General features: G+C 39.8%; 1 long non-coding RNA gene across 1 annotated transcript in view; it reads right to left on the bottom strand.

The window, feature by feature from the left end:
- LOC146891972 (uncharacterized) overlaps window positions 1-22,571 on the bottom strand; it is a 196,833-nt gene extending 174,262 nt beyond the window's left edge. Inside the window, exon 1 of the long non-coding RNA XR_015734928.1 lies at window positions 22,343-22,571. This is a non-coding gene — a long non-coding RNA (uncharacterized LOC146891972). The remainder of the gene's footprint in view (window positions 1-22,342) is intronic.
- Window positions 22,572-23,393: the final 822 nt, after the last annotated feature.

Here is a 23,393-nt window from a genome sequence, read left to right as displayed (position 1 = left end):
AGAAGCCATGTAGGCCCACCAGAGACAGATGCCAGAACTTTACCCAGTAAGTCACAGCCTCATAGCAACACACAGATTATTGGATATGGGTTAATTTAAGATGTGAGTTAGACAGAAATACACTTTAGCTATTGGCCAAACAACATTGCAAATAATATGGTTCTGTGTGATTATTTCGGGGCTGAGCAGCTGGAAATGGAACAAGTGGCCTCCTACAATGTGTGAATAGTAAAGTTGCTTGGCTTATCACAGTCCAAAAATATGGAATATGGTGATTGTGGCCCAATACATTTTAAAAAAGACATAGTCAGAACGCATCAGCTTCTCCGCTTACACAATGAAGTCTCAATAGTGAATGTATTATGACTAGAAAACAAATCAACTTTTACCTTGTGATGAATAACCTATGTATGAAATGTATCTGAATTCATTACCAACAACACACAGTGACAATAGTCATTAACAGAAACCATGGAGGAACACAGCTAGTTTACTTAGACAGTTCAGGACTGCCTGTCAGTGAAACAGTGCAGCCCCAGATGGGGCGGGACACAGCTACATAAATCCTCACAGACATGCCCACAGGCCAGTCTGATCTAGGCAACACTTCATTTGATACTCCTTTTCCAGACTGCCAAGTTGACAGTCAAAGATAAACTGAGAAGAAACTTCTTATAACACTTTGCACATTAACAGTGTAGTTTGCTCTTCTTTTTGGCGAATATAACAGCCCTATGAGTGCATCAGATCATGGAGGAGAGATACTTCCTAACTCTGAATTGGAGAGTATAATGTCAGAATTCCCAAAACTTGATGAATTGATTGAGCACAAAACAATTACGAATTCCTCTCTGCTAATCCACAATACTCAAGTAGCTAGTATAATGCTCCATCAACTTTGTTTATAAGGGAAAAAAGTCCGTCTAAGATTTTATTCAAGTTACTTACACACTAGACCAAGTCTGTTCACATCCTAGGTTTCAGCAGCTTTGGGGCCTGGTATCTAATGAGTCCTCCTAAAATAAATCTAAGAACCACAGCCAGCAGCAGTTACTCTAGAGCCATTTTTTCCTCAGCCATTATGTGCCAATGACTGAATGGCTTCTCTTTGACAAAGGCTTGAAAAACATTCAGAAAGAGTTTCTACCATTTCAAAATCAACATACAAGTAACATTACAACCAACCTGCAATAAAAATTTATATAACCTAAAAAGAAGTCAACGAGGTGGGATACAGCGAATTCCAAGCAATGACAAAGAAAGTCCTAAGTCCTTTGCTCTTTAAACCAAGTCATAACTGTTAAGCTCCCTTCTCTAGAAATATGAGTCAATAATGTCGATAGGATTGACATAAACATTAATTTAATGAGTGAGATGATAAATGAGCCCTTACCTGGCATGCAGGTAGTGCTGTCATTAAGGATAGTAAATCAGGGCTGAGAGGTATCTCAGAAGCTAAGGGCACTGACTCCTCTTCTAGAGTACCAAGGTTCAATTCTGGCACCTACGTGGCAGCTTACAAACTTCTACAACTACAATTCCTACAGTTCCAGGGAATCCAATGCACTCTTTTGCCCTCTATGGGCTCCAGACAGGCATGTGGCACACATACATATATGCTGACAAAGCATCTACACATACATAAATCTTTAAACTAGATATTAATCCAAAGACCTGCCTACTCCAAACAAAGTCTAAAGAAATATTACACAGCTCCGTATTTGAAAGAAAGACCCCCCCACCACCACCGCATACATACATGACTGCCATCCTGTAACTATGCCTAGAATCGGTCATTGTGTTCCCAGCTTGATCTCCTGGGTGGTGTTAGTGAGAAACAGTGGGAGCTTAGCAGATGGTCCTTAGGTATTGGGGACATTATCTTAGGGCCTTGTCTTTTCTTCCCATACAGCTCTGCTTCTTGGATCATGATGCGGTCATGTAGCTACATCATGTTCTCTCACCTTCACGTGTTTCCCTTGGCAGAGACAAAACACAACAGGATCAGTGAATTCTAGACCGGAACCTTCCGAACCATGAACCAAAACAGACCTTTTTTCTTTATACGTTATTTGTTCAGATACTTTGTTATAGTGGCAGAATGTTAACTAATATAGTAGCTGAAGTCTGTTTGAAAATCTTACCAATAGTTCATGAAAATAACAAGAATGAGATTTAATAAAATCTGGTGGAAAGTAACTATGGAGAAAACAAAATTTGTGTTATCTGTACATGCCTTGGATTTCAAGTGTTAAAGAGATGAGAGAAAGACAAGAGGGAGTGTCATTCATTTTTTTCTTAATAAATATTATATAAATTAGATAAATAATAAAAAATAAAATAAAATTAATAAAATAAATATATATTTACTAAGATACAGTGTATAAGATATATATATATATAATATAATATAAGTATATGCTAATATCTCAAAACTGAAGGTATCCCAAGCAGTGTACTTGAATTTAGACTAAACTCTTCATATTCTTGCTCTGTGAGATCTCCATCTTGTCACATAAGCTATATAGAATGAATAAAAGAGCCTTAAATGGTTTAACTCCAATTTCTGATTCTCTATGGTCTTGAGTGCTTTTCTTGTTATAACTAAGAGACTTAACAGCTCCCATGCCTGAGCAAAAAGTCACATCCAAATTTCTAGATTTCTTAGCTAAACTTTAGAGAGTTGATTTATGTTGGTACAATCAGAACAATCCAGACTCTAGTAATATAAATCTAGAGATTCAAGTTATGTCACACTCTCTCCATCGCATGTGCAGGACCACTCCTCATTGCCCAACGTGAATGTGCATCCTAGAAGAAAAGAAACCCTCGCCTTGGTACCAGAGACCACCACAAATGATTGCTAATTAGCACTTGGTATCATTGAGCCTCTGCTGATGGTAATATCTGTATGCCTTGACCTGGAGGATCCATATGGAAAGGCCCAAAAAGAATGAATTGAAAGTGTTCAAAGTCTAGTATGAATTTTGTGTTCAAATAATACCCATCCTTTATGGGGTTTGTGTCCTTACCGCCAAAGAAATGTCTGCTGATTTTACAAATTTAGTTTTAGCAAAAAAGATTCCCTACATTTTCGTACAGGTAATTCCACCCTTATACAATGGACAATGATCAATGCAAAGAAAACCAAAGCATTTCCCTCTGAACATTTTGACAACTATGAATTCCCATGCTGGTTCCTGAACAAGATCCATCATTCAGGCATGTGTCTGGAGACAGAAAATGAAGTAATGATGTGTGGTTGTGACGGACTGAGTGTCCCTTCTAGAGCTCAGGTTGAAACTGAATCCTCATTGTAGCAATGTTAAGAGGGGGACTTTAGAGATTATGAGGTCATGAGGGAATACACTCATGAATAAATTAAAACCATTAGCTGGGAGTAATGGGAGTGGGCTCCTGATAAAAGAGTAGTGTGACCCAGTTTTCTCTGGGTCACCAGCATTCCCTCTCACTGGAGGCCATCTTCCACTGTGCCATGACCCAGCAGAAAGGCTCTGGTGACACAACAGTCCCATGTTCTTGTGCTTCAGTACCTCCAAAGCCTCCAGCCTCCAGGTCTTCACTCTTTATAAATTACCCAGTCTCTGAGTATTCTGTTCTCTAAAGAAAAAAAGTAAGAAAGTTTTGATTTGTTAGACACAATATATTTGATTTCCTTTTCTATTTTTTGTTATTTACTTGATGCCATCCAGTCATGTATTCCCTATGGGCACATCACCTCTGACTGGCAAACTTTGCATTTACTTGCTATGTGAAAAGGTTGAGACTTTATTTTATAATTTTTTGTTTATTTTAAATTTTTTATTCACTTTACATACCAACGATAGTTCCCCCTCCCTTCATCCTGCTTCCCTCACTTCCCCCCAACCCACCCCCATCTACTCTTCTGAAAGGGGAGTCAATAAAACCTGGCACATCAAGTTGTGGCAGGAAGAAGCCTCTCTTCCCTAAATCAAGGCTGAGCAAGGCATCCCATTATAGGGAATGGGGTCCAAAAACCCAGCTCATTGCATCAGGAATAGATTCTACATGCCACTGCCAAGGGCCTCTCAAACATAGTTATACAAGTGTCTCTCACATGCAGAGGGCCTACCTAGTTCAGTCCCATGCAAACTCCTCAGCTGTTCGTGTGTTCCTTCGAGCATGGTTCAGCTGTCTCTGTGAAACTTTTATTTTAAAATCATAAAATGCTTTAAATATGTCATTTAGACTAATGAATCCATGTTTACTTCTCCCTTGTTTTCATATATGTTCCTCCTTGTAGGTAATTTCTTAATTCATGTTACCCCAAAACTTGAATTAAGAGTCACTAAAATTGCCAGGAGACAATGAGTTGCCCTCTTTAAAACCGAACCTGGGGGTAAGCATAAACTGTTAGCCACAGGATGGAGCTGAGAGCTTCAATTGTGAATAATGTCTGAGCAGCCGGGCTCATTTTCTTACATTACTCCTCTTAGCTTCATAAGAGAAATCACATTCCCTTGACATGCAATTTAAACATTACATCTTTGCCCATCAAAGACCATTTGTTTAATGCTTAGAATAAAGCAAGCAGGGAATTGCTTTCACTTTAAGTAACTGTCCCACACAGTACTGACCTGATAACTCAGTTACTGAAAGCCACAGGTCTGAGCTATTAACAATTAACTAAGGTAAGTTGGGTTTGTGACAAGTGATAAGAATGACCTTGTTTAATAATCCAGCTCACAGATGAGCAATGAAGTCGAAGCAGCTGTATGTGCCTCCAATTAGTCCTAAATCTGCACACAGAAAAATGAGAGACTTCATCAACTTTATTCTAATATTTACAGACAATCTTATTATTCACTGGAAGTCTGGTTGTAAGGAAGTTTATTTTGTGTGCTTGGATACATAAAATAGCACCATTCAAACTACTTCCTTCTAAGGAATGGGAGGATCTTTGCAATTTCAGAAGCACCATCACAAATTTCATATCATATATACAAGATTGGTCTTCAAATGATTTTTACATCCCCAGAATCATTTTTGTTTTATATTCCATGGTAAGTATTCAGTTAATCATTTCCAACCACCTATCACACACATTTTTTGCTAACATTAAAATAGAATGAAAGCCATAAATAGTACAGTATTTTTGCAAACTGAACTGTCCATAGTGATGTTTTCTTTTCTCTTAATTCCTTTTCTTATTGGTCTGAGTTCAGTAATCATTCATATATAATCATTTATATATTTTGACCTATAATACAAAAATTTAACTGCCAAAAATAAGCATAAATGGAAAATGCATGTGTGAATTGAAAAATAGAAATATCAGTAGTTAGTCTTCCACTGAAACATAGACAACTAGAAAAGGACACTAACTAACATAACACTAAGTGTGTATGTATGGTGCTTATGGAAGACTCAAGGACAGGTAAGTAGGTATACAAAAACCATATTTGTACCCAGTAAGTCCATAAAATATTGCCAGAATCAGTTTTCTCTATTGTACGATTCTCCAAAATACTTCTGATGTATAGGTTATTTTCTTTGTCCTTCACATGGATGGACTGAGTAAGGGGATTCCCATCCTTACTACCAGTAGAGCTATATTTAGATGAGTTGTACCTATATCCCAGAAACATGTTTCAGACAAGGACGAGCTGCAGATTTACATTTGAGAACAATCAGTATCTTAGCAGTAATTAAGTTTGTAGGACTTTATAAAAGAGATTGATCTTGGACATAAGAGGGGAGGAAGTATGACGTGGGATGTCCTTTTGTATATATGTTGCTTTTATTGGTTAATGAATAAAGCTGCTTTGGCCAATGGCAGGGAAGAATATATCCAAACTGAACAGAGATAAAGGAGGGGGGAGAGAGAGAAAGAGAAAGAGAGAGTAGGCAGAGTCAGGGAGAAGCCATGTAGCTGCCAAAGGAGGCAGACATCATGAAGCCGCCCAAGGAAGAGGTAACAAGCCATGAGCCTCGTGGTAAGATATAAAATAATAGAAATGGATTAATTTAAGATGTAAGAGTTAGTTAATAAGAAACCTGAGCTAATAGGCCAGACAGTAATTAATAATAGTTTTTGTATGACTATTTAGGTCTGAGTGGCCAGGAAACGAACAAGCAAGCTCTGCTTACAGAAGTGCTTTTGTAAAGGAGTACCACAGGTGACAGGACAGGCAGAGTGTTATATTTAGACCATTGTGCATGTCATTGACTTGGAATTTTTAAATTAGGAGACTAGAGAGCACACAGTTCAACTAGCTCCCTTCACACCAAAGCAATTAAGCACTGAGGAATTAGATGACTTATTTAAAGCTTCGCAGCTTGTTTCCTGTCGCTCATCAAAGTGAAGAGAAAATACGTTTAAGACAAGAAACCTTGTCTTAAACAAAAGCAGCAATTTCTGGTCATGAAACATTAAAGAATGTTAAAAATAATTTCTTAATATAGACAATGAAGGAACTCTCTTGGGCCCTTTTCCTTCCTGTGATTTTTCTTAATGGGGAAGGAACTTTCTGAGTTGACAAAGAATCCTTGCTGGAAGCAAATGCAAGAGCATGCTTCATGAGAAGGAGCAAGTGAACGAGGGGGATCCAGTGGTTTGGAGCTTTATGAATCCTTTCTATCTTTTGCTTGAGAATATTTTATGTGGAAAGGAGAGAGTTGTTCATTTACTTTCTTTGACTCTTCAATAATCCTAATCATCTTAGACAGCAGGGATGGTTCTCTGTGCCAATGAAGGAGGGTAAACCTTTTTTTAAAATATGAAAGGTAGTAAGAGCCAGAGAGATGACTCAGGGGTTAAGAACACTGGCTGCAGTTCCAGAGGACCCAAGTTAAACTCCTAGCACCCATAGGGTACCTCACAATTGTCTATATCTCCAGTTCCAAGGGATCCAGCATCATTTTCTGCCCTCCCTAGGCAACAGGCACACATGCAGTGCACAGATATACATATAAGTGAAATTCCCAAAATTTTTTTAAAAAAAAAAGTAAAATTAAAATTGGCCAACCTCATAGTTCAAATACATCAGAAAACATCCACAATTTGTTGTTTTAATAAGTACTGAGTAGTTAGAATTCTTCTTTCTTGGTTCACAGTTAACAGTGTTTGCTCATGTAGAACAAGCCAGTACCCCTTTGATTACTACACAACTGTACCTTTGATCTGTTCTCATCTGCTGCCTAATTAAATGTAAATATTATTTCAAATTATAAAGCAATGAACTAGGTGTCTCCATATATCTACTTCTTTGGTCAGGTGTCACAATGATATTTGAATAGAAACCCTTGTAAAACGGGGGGAAATTCAAATATTCCCCTCCAGGTCTTATCAAGAGGCCAAAGTGAGATAATTTATGTGAGCACCATTTACAAACAGCAGCATGCTGTTAAATAGTATGGATTGTTGTCGTCATGCTCATATGGATTGCCAGGAGTGTTATAATTATTAACATGACATTGCACCAAACACTGTGGCTAATATAAGGAGAATCAACAGCTGGAGAGGTGGCTCAGTGGGATAAATATTTATTGCATAAGCATGAGGGCCTAAGTTCGCATCCCTAGGACCCATGCACAAAGCTAGTATTGGTAGCATGGTGGTGCATGCTAATAATCCCAGTGCTGGGAAGTAAAGACAGGGGGAATACAGGGTGATCACTGGCCAGTCAGTCAGGCCAATCAGTGAGCTCCATGCTCAGTGAGAGAGATCTGGCCTCAAAAAGTAACCACTGGCAGTGACACTGGAATTTATCTCTATACTGCATGTATTGGCTTTTGGGGATACTATTCTCTTTGGATGTACACCTTGCTCAGCCTAGATGTAGTAGGAAGGGCCTTGGACCTTCCACAAAGCAAAGTGACTTACTCTCTCTTAGGATTAGAGGGGGGTGGGGTGGGAGGGTGTGTGGAGGGAATAGGAGGAGGGAAGGGATTGGGAATTTGAATTGGTATTTTTTTAAAATAAATACATTTTTAAAAAAGTAAACTAAAGGGTGGTTAAGAGAGATATCTCAGTGTCAATTTCTGACTTTCATGAGCTTTCTCTGTCTCTCTCTCCCTCTTTCTCTACAGTGCATGTATGCAGAAGCATGTACACATGCCCATGCATGCACGTGCACACACACACACACACACACACACACACACACACGTACATAGCAAAAGCAATATTATAAAGAATGAAGGCACTGAAAAAGTAATGAGGGAACAATTCTTACTATATAGTAATTATTCAAAATGTAATCAAGTCAAGCATAAAATTCTTACAAAATTTCAAAAGCAATGCAGGTGGAGATGAGCGCATAGAAAATGATGGGTTAGCACCTCTTGAAAGCAATGTGAGAAGTGACTGCTAAATTAATTTTAAAGAAGGCAGTAGACATGGAACCCTCATTTGACAAATAATACAGCATAGATAAGGTCATAAGGACAACACTAACATGCCAACAGTCATGAGCAAGGGGTGATAAACCTACTAATAGAGAGAATGAGGCGAACTTTAATCCAAGGGTGAGTAATTACCTTGATTATATTCCCCCATGAAATGTTTTCACATGTAAGTCATCGCTTAGGTCTCAACTTCATTATACAAATATCTGATGCATCATTTATTCACCAAACACCTGAACAAAGCTGCTCACAGGAGAAAAGGATTACTTAGGCTCTTAGATTCAGAGTCTGGTCTATCACGGTAGGGAGAGAATGGGACAGGAACGGAATGGATCAGTCCTTAGTGGCAGGAGCTTGTGGCATATCTTAACCACACTGTGGAGGATAGAGAAGCCGGGACAGGACTGGAAACTGGGCTATGTGCCAACTCTCAATGCCTGCCCCAGTGACCAAGGCTTCCCATCCTAAAGCCCCTTTATCCTTTCAATCCAGCACCACCATCTTGGGACCAAGTGTCAAACATACAGGGTGCAGGGGGTATTAGCCATCCCAAATCTAACATGACTTCTCCAGTCTGTTATCTCCCCTGGCATGGCAGTCAGACAACAAACTACTTACTTTATATGTGTACACAATAATTGATTTATCATAACTTAGTTACATGTAAACATAAATCCTTGCTTCTCCACATAGAGCATGTTAGCACTCTGGTTCTCTCTCATTTCAGTAAATAGCATCACTGCACTCCTATCCCCTTGGTCTACCACACTTGAAATCACTCTTTGGTTCATGTCCAAAATCCAAATAATCACTCTCTCTGAAATCACCCTTGTATCCACAGAATTCTTTTTTCATTTCTCCCCAACACTGCTTCAGTTAAGGTGAAACCATATGACACCATAGTAGTTTCTTAAACAGTCTTAAAGCTTTCACTGCTATCCATAGTACAACCAGCAGCCTGAGGGAATCTTTTCAAAAACAAGACCTAATGTCACTCACTCTCTGGAGCTCCTGAAATCACATGTGAAGAAAGTTCAAATTCTCACCATAGCCTACAGAATCACGAACCTGACCTTGTCACCCTCTTCCCTCAACTCTGCTGTGACTGTTTACTCGTATCAGGTCCCAGCCTCCAGCCACAAAGGCTTCCCTTGGGTCCCGGAAGGACACCTGTCCTCACTATAGGCCTTCCACTTGCTCTCCCTTCCATTTGGTTCACTCTTCTCACAGCTAGACACTCAAATCATTCCTTCAGGTCTCTTATGTAAATAGTACCCTGCACTGTTCTGTGCCCACTACCAAGTCTTATTTTCCCTTTCTGTCCTCATTGCTCTAAGACTTAGTCCTTCATAAAATGGCTGCATTCTGTCATTAGAATATTTTCTCCCACTGTAAGCAAACTCTGTGTTGCATGCTACCTGTCTTATTCACTGCTATGCTCTAAGCACTAGCACTTGGAAAATGATGATTGCTCTCCAGATATTTGCATATGACAAATATAATTAAGTTAGCATAGAATCAGTTATTACAGTTTTTCAATAATGCTTGATACTGATGACTTATTTATACTATGGTCATTTCATGGCTCTGAGGCTTTTCCGCAACAGAATCAAATTATTCACCTGGCTGACTCAGAGATCTCTGTGTTCTAGAAAAGACACGTTGACTGTCTACTACAATGCACTTTCCTAAGAAAACCCATTCTCGACAATCACTCAAGAAGGCCCAGAGCAAGTTTCTGTACCTGTGAACCTGCATACGTGACTTAAGCTTAGTGGGAGCCCCCAGAGCATCAGCCTTCAGACTGCAAGGTTTGACAAGATGAGCAGAACCAATCTTAGGAATCCCTTGGCAATTTGAAAGGAGGAAACCATTTGATAAAAGTCATCGGTTAGGTTACACTTGCAAGAAGGGAAGCTATTATTTGTGAGCAAAAGACAATTTCCATTAATATTTTGGTTTTCTATATTAAAAAAATATGTTTCGAGGGCCTACTCCAAACTCGTGGTTACACATATGGTCTGGTAAAACTCAGTGGCTATAAAGCAAAACAAAACAAAAAAGACTTGATTGTGAGAAAGAAACTTTTAGGAAGTGGCTTGAAGGGGTGGTTCATATATGCATAACTAATCAAATACTAATTTTTTATGTTATTAAAATATGCTGATTCTTTTCTCTAATGCTAGCTATGTGGGTGGAAGAAGAAGGGATCTTTTAAGCATAAATAATCGGGATCTAAAGAGATGGCTCAGCTATTAAGAGTACTTGCTGCTGTTGCAGAGGACCCTGTGTGGTTTCTAGCACCCACATCAGGAGTTCACATTCACCTATAACTACAGCTCCAAGAATGCCCTCTCTGACCTATAAAGGTACTCACACTCATACAGATACCAATGTTCAGGTACATATACACAATTAAAAATAAAATAAATATTAATGATCAATGTTTTGATAAATCAATCGTGATATTTCTAGAAGTAAGAGCATTGGTGAAATATTGACTCTATATAAGTCTCTTTAAATAAGTAGTCCACGGAAAATTGGTGATGAAAGCTGTTGTGTTAGATTTTAGGCATGTGTGTTGTAGAGGTTATAATTAAGCTATGATTTATGATTTTTTTCAGCTAGCTTTTATTATATACCAACAACTTGAGAAGCAACACCCTCCCACACATATGAACGCATGCATTTACTTGAACTTCGAAGCATATTATAGCTCCTCTCTGAATCTTGCCAGGGACAACTTTAGCTTCTGCTTCTAAAACCATATATTTTATACTAAAATAAATTAAAAACCCAAACCAAGCAGCAATATTAGGAGAATTAGTATCAGACATTAGTTCACACTTGGCTAATAACCGTATTTGCCCTTCTTGTAGTTAGCTGTTTGTGTTTATCTAAGTTTCCCTTACAACTCTTCTTCTATTACAAAATCAACATACACTTTGTGCTTTGCCAATGGTGGTAATTATTATTTATAATTTTGCTCAAAATTCTTCTAAACACATAATGAGTCATGTAAATTCACTTACTCATATAGGCGATAAGTTTGTTGTTATAAAATTAAAACAACAAACATTTAAAGAGTAATGATTTGGAATTATCTGAGATTTTTGTTTTGATTTATTGTCACTTTTGCGTTTATATGTGTGTCATACTATAGATGGAAATATGTAAATGACCACATCCACATAGAATCTAAATATACTTTTCCTTTTGAATAAATTTGTTCAAATTACCAGTGTCCTTGAACTTTTATTCTAGTACACTTGGATTCATCATTGAAGACTTGACCTTTCAATTTTGTGTTTCCAGTGAATGCATACCAGCTCAGATATCAACACTATGTGACTCAATGATCTAAGGTCATACAAAGAGACACCAAGTCAGGAAAGTCTGAAGACCTTATCAGGGCACGTCAGGAAGGAGAGTAAAGGTGAGCTTTTGTAAGAAGAGGCAGCCGCCTACAAATAATAGATCTTCCAACTGAGGTCTAGATGAGATATAGAATGCACTCTGTTCAGCACTTTTTGCTTAGCAGTCTGCTGTAATCCTTCCATCCCTTTATATCCAAGAGATGCACAAACTTCCACCTAGCTGATCCACAAAAGATGTCCCATGGGCTGCATAAAGGACTTGAGGCTGGATTATCATATAAACAAAAGAGAAAGCAGAGGCCTGGCAGCTGTTCCTGACTCTCCCATTGTAACCCTATGCTTGTGTCTTTATCTTGCTGTGAGATGGTTCATCTCCACTGGTAATTTGACTGGATTTAGAATCACCTAGGAGATAAGTCACTGCACTTGGTGATGTCTGCAACCGTGTTTCCAGAGAATTAACCAATTTGAAAAGATTTACAGCCAGCCAGCGGTGGTGTATGCCTTTAATCCCAGTACTTGGCAGCAAAGGCAGGCAGATCTCTGTGAGTTAGAAGCCAGCCTGGTCTACAGAGTTAGGTGCAGAACAGCCAGGGCTACACAAGGAAACCATGCCTTTAAAAGCAAACAACAACAACAGAAAAAAAAAAGCAAAAGAGAAGATTTACTCAAGGCACCATTGCATGGTTGGTTCCTCAGAATAATAATGGTGGGAGATAAAGCGGAGCAGAGCCTTGTTCCTGCTCTCTGTTTCCTGGCTGGTCATGACATGATAGCTTCACATAGAAGACATGTATCATCTCCCTCACCTCATCTTGGTATACTGGCACCTCTGAAACACTGAGTTAAAAGAAATCTTCCTTTTGTGTTTCTATCAGGTGTTTGGTGACAGCGACGCAAAGTACCTCCTAGCCTTGCACACCCTGTTGGTACACATAATATCTTCTAGATTCTTGCTACATCAAAGATACGTGCCAACATTTTATTGTGTGACCAGCCCAAGTGGTCTAGTGGGAAGGCAACATTCCACTTGGCTCCAGCCAGACATACTTTTGTTCTTAGATTATTTTTTTAACTGCTCTGCCTGCTGAAGGGGAAGTTGGATGAAATTTTATTTATTTTAAGTTGTCTTTTTATTTGCTCGAGAATGACAAAAGAGAGAATGTTTTTAAGAATAATCTTTTTTTAGAGGCTGGTTTCTACCAGATGAAGCTTTTTCATATTTTTAAATAATTCCTTATATAAAATGGGTTATTTCTTTTTGAAATACAGCCACTATATATACTTACTGACCACTCATTTCAGCATTTATCTATTCACTAGACTATCCTGGTAATAAAAATTACCCTTAAAAAGTCCACTATTCCACCAAAGCCCAACGATAAGAATTAATTAATTATTGCTATCATTGTGAGAATCATTTTCCCCTTCTCTAAGTGGCATATGAACATCTGACAGAAATAAACATGAAGTTCAATTTCATATCTTATATTTATAATGGATCTTCCCTTTATGGTCTCTGTTGATGCTATTTTTGAACTACAGTCTTTCTAATTCATTGTTTTCTATTCTTGATTATTTTGAAGTATCTGCTATATATATGATACTCACCCTGGGTCTCTAAGACAGAGAAACATAAACATAGTCCCAGACCTCAAGGTCTACATTGGATGTTATAGAAACTAAATTTTATCCATAAACACTTGGACAGACCCTCAAAATATTGTAAAATGTGAATGGAGAGGAACAAGACAGAGGAAGATAACTTCTGATTGGACAATATGAAAAACACCGACAGAGAGAATGTGTCTTAACAAGAGGACGGCAAGGGCTTCTACATAACATTAGAGCATGGCCTCCAAAGCAAACAGCATGGACTAAGTAAAAGGAAGAGTACATAAGAGCTCACTGGAGACCTGGAAAGATGGCTTAGCAGTAAGGAGAGCATATTGTGCACAATTCCTTATAACTTCAGCTCCAAAAGTCCAGCATCCTCTTTGGCCTATGTTGGCCATATACTCATGTACACATAACCAATGCAGACACATAGATATGCACATAATTAATAAAAATAGATATATAAAATAAAAAACAAATCACTATAAAGCCACATTTTTTATGACATCATAGGGAAATGGTCCGACTGAGGAAGAAAGTTTGTGCTTTATCCAGCGTCTAGAAAGGCATCCTGGAGGGGAAGCTTGAAGTTTATAGATGCTCTATAGACTACAAGGAGGCACCAAAAGCAGGCAGTTGAATACTCAGCAGGTCACTCCCATATTCTAGAAAAAAAAAACCTAATCTGATGGCATCTTAAACTACCAGATAAGGGAAGGTTAGAAGGCAATTCAGAAAACATACTGAAGAGAAACTGAAAGGCTTATAAGTGAGCCTCTTCCAAAGTATAGGAACAAAGCTAGTTTAGTGTCTAAACATCTGGATAAAGAAAGATATTGTTCTCCAAGATAGTAGACACCATGGAAAACATTAAGAAGAATGGAAAATGAGAGACAAACATGGGTTTACTTTTGGATGTACATGCTAAGTTTCAAACACATTAGCTATCTTCATAGACAGAATCCAAATGGAATCAGGGTCTGGGGTTGAGATTGAGACAAAGAATAATAATGTACTGGGAGGAGAAGCCAGGACAAGGGAAGACACTAACATCAAAGCTTCTCCAGATGGGAAGTGGCCTTATTTATTTTCATTGCACTGTCTAGAATGAGCTAGCCACCGGTTTGACTTATAAATAGTGAAAAATGACACATATTTCACTTCTGGATTTCTAGTCAGAGTCAAACAGAAGAGATTGGGGCTGCTGGCACAGTTCTCGTCTTGCCTAAGCAGCTTTGCTGCAACTGTAACTTGTATAAATACTTCCTCTGTTCTGTTTCACTTTCAGTTGGATCAATACCATGCCCCAGCTGAAGAATGATTCTATGGAAATTAGATTAGAAAGTTCTGAGGCTTGCCATGAATTTCTGACCCACATGATCCATGAGCGGCAATTTCCCAAGTGATGACTAACTGGACTCTGAATGCCCTTATATAGTACAGAAAGCTGAGGAAGGTTCCAGAAGGTCTGCAGGCTATTTCACAAAGCCAAGTGTGCCCAACCTTTCAAACAGGCTGTGTAAACATTTCCAATGGGCATGGGCAAAGTGCTGATCAATAGCAAATAAGTGCTACAGCTAGAATTACCAAAAAAAAAATTATTAGAATCTTCTTATAGTGGTATAAAAGAAATCTCACACTAAGCCACACTTATCCCAACCTAAGAAGTATAGAAATCTACATTAGGCTACAACCCAGGCTAGGGGGAAAAGGCAACAAAAGACATAAGAAGATAAACTCCACCAAATAGGGTCCACTAAGAATGATATGTTGACTGTTGAGTGCTGAGCAAACTCTGAAGCTATCAACTCTCAGTGAACAAAACACTTGCTCACTTGCTTACTGACCACTAATTAATTTTATATTACAATAGACAGCTAGCTATATTGTGGATCTTCTGCTGCTTAGATGCTGTCCAGGGTACTAAGGATGGAACAACCCCCATGAAAAAAATACATGCTTGCAGTTTTATGACTTACTGTGTATTTCCATTGGTATATATTCATTGTACCTAGTACTGGGTTTCATGTAGAAACTCTCCTCCATGACAATCATGTCTTTTGACCCCGCTTACCTCTGCCTATTCTTTCCTTTCCTCTCTTGCCATACTTTACATTTTCGTATATGATACACACATAAACACATACATACGATTTACATATTTATGCACAATTCTAGGACCCATAAATGAGAGAAAATGTGTAATTGCTTGTCTTCCTATTTATGACTTATTTAACTTAAATTAATCTCAAGCTTTTTCCCCATAAATGACATAATTTTATTCTTCTTTATGAATAAAGGAAACTCTATTGTGTCTATATACCACAATTGTGTCTACATACACACACACACACACACACACACACACATACACATTGTGTCTACGCCTTTGTTGGTGGACTCATGGATTGGCTTATAAGTTCACTCTTATGAAAACTGATGTCTGAAAATATGTCTGTGTATGTATTACTGCAGTATGCCACCTTGGCGTTTGTTAGGTATACACCTAAAAGTGGTACAGCTGAGTCATATCATAGCTTTGGTTTCAGTTTTTGTTATTGTCTTTTAGGAACATCTATACTGATTTCCATAGTGGCTGGGTCAATTTCCAGTCCCACTAGAAGTGTCTAAGTTGGAACTCTAATGATAATGAGAAGAGACAAGCAATATACAGAACAAGTACAAGCATCACATAATACGTTAGAGGAATTAGTGCTGTGGAGAGATCAGAGCAGGCAAGGCTGAAATGATGAGGCAGGTTAAAGAGGAACTGCATTTGGGAATATAGGAGTAGCAGGTCTTGTTGAGCAAAAGATGTTTAATCAAAGACAAAGCAGGAGATGTAGCAAGCAGAATGTTCCAATAGAGATTCTCTTGTTCTTGTATTTTCTTCTTTTGTTATTTTCAGGTAATTTTCTTTGTTTTGGTGAATTTTGCTAAATACATATTGGTGGCAAACATTATCATCATATTTCTATGATATAGAATGAATGGAGACCATTCTGAGGTCATATAAAAAGTCTGTGGCTATCAGGTAGTCACTGTTGATGCTGGCATAGGCTTTGGATGTTTAAATTGGATTGGGTTTAGAACATCCTAGATTAGGGAGAGGAGCATCTGAGGTTGTTCACAAACTTGTGAGGCAATGTTGGATAGAGACACTGTTGAAATGTCATGGCGGCTGGGAAATAGGTAATGTGCAACCCAAATACCTGTGGAAATGACAGCTAACCTACTTCTCAGGAACGTGCGAGCCCTGAAGCAAAGTTCTCAACAGGAGCAGCTGAGCAGACAGAGACAACAATGGAGCTCCAGCTGCTTCCTCAGAATCTCTCTTAAGGAATTTCAATCTAGGGTATCTTTGTAGGTAACTAAACTTAAGGGTTTATTTATAGAATCCAGATCCATAACGTCATTGTAAAGGTGAAAATATAAAGAGTCCATAGGATTCAAGAAGAACGCCTTTGTCTCTCCTAGCATTCATCTTTTAGTTCAAGCTCCTTTCAAAACCTGAAACATAACCCACCTTACACAAGTTTGGGAGACCACTGTATATTTTCAATGATACTATTCTGTATACTACAATGCCCCCTTTCTTTAATTTTAAGGCATTTAGACTTTTTGCTTAACTTACAAATGAAAAGACATAAACATAAAAAAGAAAGCCAACCACGAATGTATTTTTTTTTCTTTCTCTGCATTACTAGCAATTGACTGAAAGGGAAATTAAGAAAAACCAACATGATCTTCATTGTCTAGTGGAGGAGGAAAGATATTCAGAACATTCTATATTATAAAAAATTCAGCCCACCTGCTCAAATTCATACTCTAAGTATTTTACAATAGGGAAAATCCAAACACAATCTCTGAATGTTGATATCTAGATTTTTTTTTGTGATGCTCACATATTAGCTCTCCCTTGCTCTAATGAGTTAGGTAACTAATTTATAAACAGAAAAGCTTTAATTTAGCTCACAGTTTTAGGAACTTCCATCCATGCCAAGAAGATCCATGGCTTTTACCTTTGCTGGCAAGACAAGCGGTCACAGACACAGGACTGTGTGGGAAAGCAATCTGCTTCCCTTATAACCAGAAGCTGAAAATGAGGGGAAAAGATCCAGGGCCCAAAACACCTTCAAGGGTACATCCTCAAGTAAGGAGATCACACTACATCTCACCTTGTAAAATTTCCATCACCTGAGAAAAATGCCACCTGGGGACCAAGATTTTCATATTTGTCTTTGGAGACCATCCCAAGTCCAAACTTCAGTGATACGCCCTGGCCTTAAAGGTCATCTTACAATTTAATTCATCACCAATATTCTCCAAAGACTAAACTCTCATAGCACCGCTGAAATTCAAAACCCAAAGTCTTAGCCAAAACTGAAGGCAAATCTAATTGTAAATTCTTACAGTTTTAAGCCAAAAAGAACTGTACATACTTCTTAGATATGAAGGCTGGACAGTCAGACGGGGGACATTTCCAATTCAAAAGTGAGATAGCGGGTCTTAAGAAATGCTCTGCTCACTGATTAAGTGTACTGTCTGACCTGGGTTTGGTTCCCAGCTCCCTTGTGGTAACCACTCATCTCTCTCTCTCTCTCTCTCTCTCTCTCTCTCTCTCTCTCTCTCTTCTCTCTCTCTCTTCTCTCTCTCTCTCTCTCTCTCTCTCTCTCTCTCTCTCTCTCTCTCTCTCTTTCTTTCTCTCTTCCCCCCATAGGAAGTAATTTAAGAAATTTAAGGGCCAAGAGAGATGTACTTTTTGTATAAGTACCTTCTTTCTGTGCATGAAGACCTGAGCTTGAATCCCTAGCCAAGTGAGGTGCTGTGGCTATAATCACAACACCAGGTGAATAAAAATAGATAGAATCTAGTAATGTTGGCTAGCTACATTCAGCGAAATCAATGAGCTCCAGGTTCAGTGACAGTCCCTGTCTGTCCCAAAAAGATGGAGAATGATTGAGGAAGACTCTTGACATTAACCTCTGATGTTCAGAAGCAGGCGCATGAAGACACATACATGTAATAAGCACAGGTACATACATTCAGACAAACATGTACAATGCTACACATGAAGGAATAAAGAAGGGGGAAGGGGGAGGAAAGGGGAGGGAGAGGGAAGGGGAGGAAAGGGGAGGGAGAGGAAAGGGGAGGGAGAGGGAAGGGGAAGAAAGGGGAGGGAGAGGAAAGAAGAGAGAGAGGGGAGGGGTGGGGAGGAGAAGGAAGGGGAGGGGAGGGGAGGGGAGGGAAGGGGAGGGGAGGGGAGGGGAAGGAAGGGGAGGGGAGGGAAGGGGAAAGTTATGATCCCAGCCACACAGCATGGCTGGCACTTCCAGGTCACAGGGCCATGCATGTGCGAACAAACCCTGCGTGTCCTACCTGCGGCATGATTGCATCACCTACATATGACACAGCTACGTAAGCCTTTGTGTGTACGCTTAAGCTCCGCTATATATGATGTAGCTACATCAACCCCCTGTGTACATGCGCTAGGCAGCATTTAAAAGCTGGACACGCCATCTTCAGCCCTCTCTGTCGGCACCAGCTTCACCAGGCCTCTAATAAACTCCTAAGCAGCTTTGTTGTGTGCTTCATGCTTCCTTCTCACTCGTGCCAGGTAATTTCAATAAAGAAACTTTAGTAGGGAAGGGCTTATTTAGACTTACAGCTCCGCAGGGTACAGTTCATCACAGGAGAGTAGACATGATGGCAGGAGTCATCTCGTCATGTTGCATCCACAACAAGGAAGCAGAGAGAGAGAGAGAGACCAGGAAGTGGGGCCGGTCTATTAAACTTCCAAGTTTCCAGCTCCCCTCTATCCCTCTCAGTAGTAAAATTCTTCCAGTAAGGATACACCTTTTAAAGGCTCTCCAATCTTCCCAAACAGTGCTACCCCCAGCAGGGAAGTCAAAGTGTTCAAACATAGGAACCTGTTGGAACATTTCACATCAAGACCACAAAAATCTCCAAGCTTATGATGCTGTGATTTGGTACCAACATTCAAATTTCATACCATAGCAGCACACATTTAAGGATGGAAACAGTTCCCAAATGCAGCCTTGTTGGAGCCCGCAAGACTATATAGTAAATGTCCAGCTGCCAGACCAACAGGCAGGTCCACAGAAAGTATGCAAACATGCCCACATGGAATAACCCATTTTGCAGAGGTACAGGAACACTTGTCTTTTGGAAAAGTTGCTGCCTTATCTGTAAAAACCTTGTGAGGCCATGATCCTCCCTTCAAAATTTATTCCCCAAAACACCTCAGCAGTGTGACTTCTACACAGCAAGGGAATGAGCTTGCTCCATTCCCCCACACCAGGAGGTCTTAGTGTGACAACACTAGCTCTTTGTTCTAACAGTCAAATTTACAAAGAGTCAATCCCACAGAATTAGCTGCTAACAGACCACATAGAGATTTCTATAGAAGACAGGCCCTGAGCAGAAGGCGGTGTGCCCCAACTTTGCTAACAAACAAATCTAGGTACCCCCAAAGCTGTTTATCACAAAAGGTTATATGGCAGTTTGCAACAGCAATCTAACACAGAATAACAGTCTTTATGTGTTACTGTTTGTATCCCCAGCCATAAGAATGAACACATGCTGCTCCCATGGGGAGTACCCTAAATATCAGTCTAACCACACAGCTGTGACTCTTAACAGGTAAGGAATTAGATGGTGAAATCATTTTTTTTTCCAGATAGGAGAATTTAAGAAAACAGCTTTGATTGATATGAACTTGGCTTCCTTTCTTGGGCTCCTGTTCTTTCTTCAGGCCAAGAGTGCACAAAACCCTAACATTTCCTGGTATTATCCTCATTTTCAGTTTAAAACTTAACTTCCTTTGCGTAAATAGGTGTCACATCAGAGTACTGTTTCCATTCCTATCGTACCACTATGCTTCCTTTTTGTCCAAAGATCTTTACCTCCTGCTCTCTTTCTTCCTTCCACGGTCAGCATTGAGTCTTTTCCACTATGGCTAAAGGTAAAGGAGGGTATCTGAGCCCTTGTGATGGTCCTGTTGTAAGGAATGATGCTGTGGATCTTGAGACGACAATCTCTTTGTCTTCTGCAGCCATTGTCTCTTGTGCAAGCAAAGGTGCAGCTGGGTCCCAGAGCCTAAACAGCATCAAAAGCTGAGTCTATGTGTGTGGCTGTGCCCAGCCAGGTGTAGAGAAGCAAAGCTGCATGTATCAAAATCCATTTTGGAGACATTTCTCAATAGCCCCTAGTGGCAGAGCCCCTTTCCTGCAATGCACTGTGTGACCATGGAAGCAAGGAAGGTACATCTCAGCTGGCTATAAATTGCCTTTATCATGTTTAGGTATGTTCTTGTATCCCAGATCTCTCCAAGACCTTTATCATCTCATCCTAGGTTTCACCCCGACATGCTTTGATCCAGTAACTGAGAGGCAAGAGTATTATCTAAGTGTTGAGTAAAACATTTCAAGTGATTCTGATACAGGGGCTCTCTGAGTTATGTCTTGAGAACTATGATATGGAGGGAATTGTCTTAGTGGGCAGCAAGGGGTAACAGAATAATCACTGATCTGGCTGTTGGATTTTGTCGAAGGCTTTTTCAGCACTTAATGAGATGATTATGTGTGGGTTTTTTTTTTCAGCTTGTTTATATGATGGATTACATTGACAGATTTTTCACGTGTTGAATCATCCTTAAAAGTAGTGAGACCAGGATCTATCCCTGGTGCATGAGCTGGCCTTTTGGAGCTCATTCCCTATGGTGAGATGCCTTGCTCAGCTTTGATGCAGGCAGGAGAAGCTTGGGCCTGCCTCCACTTAATGTGCAGGACTTTGTTGACTTTCCATTGGAGGCCTTACATTTTCTGAGGAGTGGATGGGGGTGGAAGAGAGGTGGGGGAGGAGTGAGAGGAGGAGAGCGAGGGAGAACTGTGGCTGGTATGTAAAATGAAAAACAGTTTTCCTTGGGCCCACTGAAGTTCTGTGCATCTCTTCCAGGCTGACCTCAACCCTGGGAATACTCCTTATCTGTCCCATGACACTTTATCCTGTTTCAAACCTCCTGCTGCCTGCACTTCCCTACAACTCCATTTGACTCCGTTGTTGCCAGCACCATTCCACCAGCCTTTCCCAGCTCAACCCCTAACAGTTCCTCTCTGGCAGCTGCTACACAGTGCTTCAACAAATCATCTCAGTACCCTCTGTTGGCTCAATGTCCGTTGTGGACTCTGCCCATGTGTCTATTGTTGTAATTAGTACATGTTCGAAGTTTGCTCGTGTAAGTTACCCATTAAACTACAAACACTTTGATAATCTGAGCAGGGTGTTTGAGGTTGTCTTTTATTGTCATACCAAACAGTGAAATGACACATCAAAGAATAACCATTTACTATATATAAATTAAAGATTCTCAACTGCTGACAGTAAAAAGATGGTCAGAACGCAGCCCTTAAAGCCATGGAGTAGCTTCCCTACCTAAATAGACCTAAAAGTGAATAGACCTAGTAGTGAATAGAATTTTGAAAAGCAATGTAAATTATAGGATGTGCTAACTCAGGCTGGTGAAGAGAAGCCCAGACTGACAAAGGATCATGGAAGGATTTTGTGTGACCACAATGTGTTTTGTGTTTATACAAGAGAAAGTAGCATAGCAGCACACCTTTGAATGATAGGGAAAGTGGATAAGAATCTTTATCATTTTTAGTACTGGCTACATCTAAACTATTGTTCTGGAGGCAGGTACAATATACATAGTTCCTATTTAATCATCAAAATATTTAAGTATTAATAGAACAACAACAAAACCCTTCATCCAGAAATTTCAAAAAGAAAGCTTAGACACCAACATAGCAAGAACAGCTGAGCAAAATTAAGGCAAACAAATGTCTCTTCACAGACACATCAAAGAAATAAGATCATAGGACAAACCATCATTCTGAAAATTGAAGAAAAGCAAGACTACAGAGCGTCTCACCCACCTGTTAGAAAACATCCGAGCAGAACTTCCAAGGGGCAGTTGGCATCAGGAAGACTTGAACTATAGCTGATGGATGGTGTCCTCGTGAGGCACTGTGAACAGCTGAGAGCCAAGAGTGAGGTCCCAGTCATGGGTGGTTCTACACTATAAAGAGAAGCAGCCCCAGCAGCACAAACAGGTTCTCACAGTGAACACTGGAGAAAACACCCCTCCCTCCTCCAGCAGGTGGAGGGAGAAGGATATACTGGGTGACACACCAGAACACAGTGTTCTTAACCACGTTTGCCCTCCGGAAAAACAAGTACCCAGAGTCTCCTCAGCTGCAGTTTATCAACGTTTGCCTGGCCCGGGAGAAAGGGAGTATCCAACTCCTGCCAGCGACAGCCTTCCTTGTGGAGAAGAGAAAGACTTACCTCAAACTTCTCTCTGTCACTCTGACCCACTCAAGAGAACAAACGAACCTGCAAGTGACAGTCCCAGTCCAGGAACACGGTGCAGTAGAGGCAGAGACTGTAATAGTCAGGGCTCTCTAAGTAACAGAACTACCTGTGAATCTACATTAGAAAGTAGCTTATCAGATTGGTTCAACCAATACTGGGTAGCCCAGCAAAGGCTGTCTCTCACGGGAGAGGCTGGGAAGCTGATTGCTGCTCAGTTCAGGAAGCTAGATCCCTGGAGCTTACTTGCCAGTCAGTCTAACGTGATTGCCCAGCTTAAGGCCACTGAGAAAAACATGCATACATCTGCTCATGCACACACACTCACACGCACAACTGGGAAGATAATAAGAACATAAGAATGTCAATTAAGAGCAGGAAATATATATGTGTGTATATATATATGTGCATGTATATATATATGTATATATATATATGAAATACATTCAAGGGGGTTGATCTCTGGTCTCCATGTGCTTGCATACACATGTGCACATACACATACACGAACATTCATCCTTCACATACATGAACATGCATACACCTGCATGCACATGCATGCTTACTTGCACACATATACACACTCATACACAATTGGGAAAATAAGAATGTAAA

The sequence above is a fragment of the Myodes glareolus genome, chromosome 14 (genome assembly GCF_982192425.1).
Source record: "Myodes glareolus chromosome 14, mMyoGla1.1, whole genome shotgun sequence".
Classification (NCBI taxonomy): domain Eukaryota; kingdom Metazoa; phylum Chordata; class Mammalia; order Rodentia; family Cricetidae; genus Myodes; species Myodes glareolus.
The sequence above is the reverse complement of the archived record's forward strand: the minus strand, read 5'-3'. Positions and strand labels throughout refer to the sequence as shown.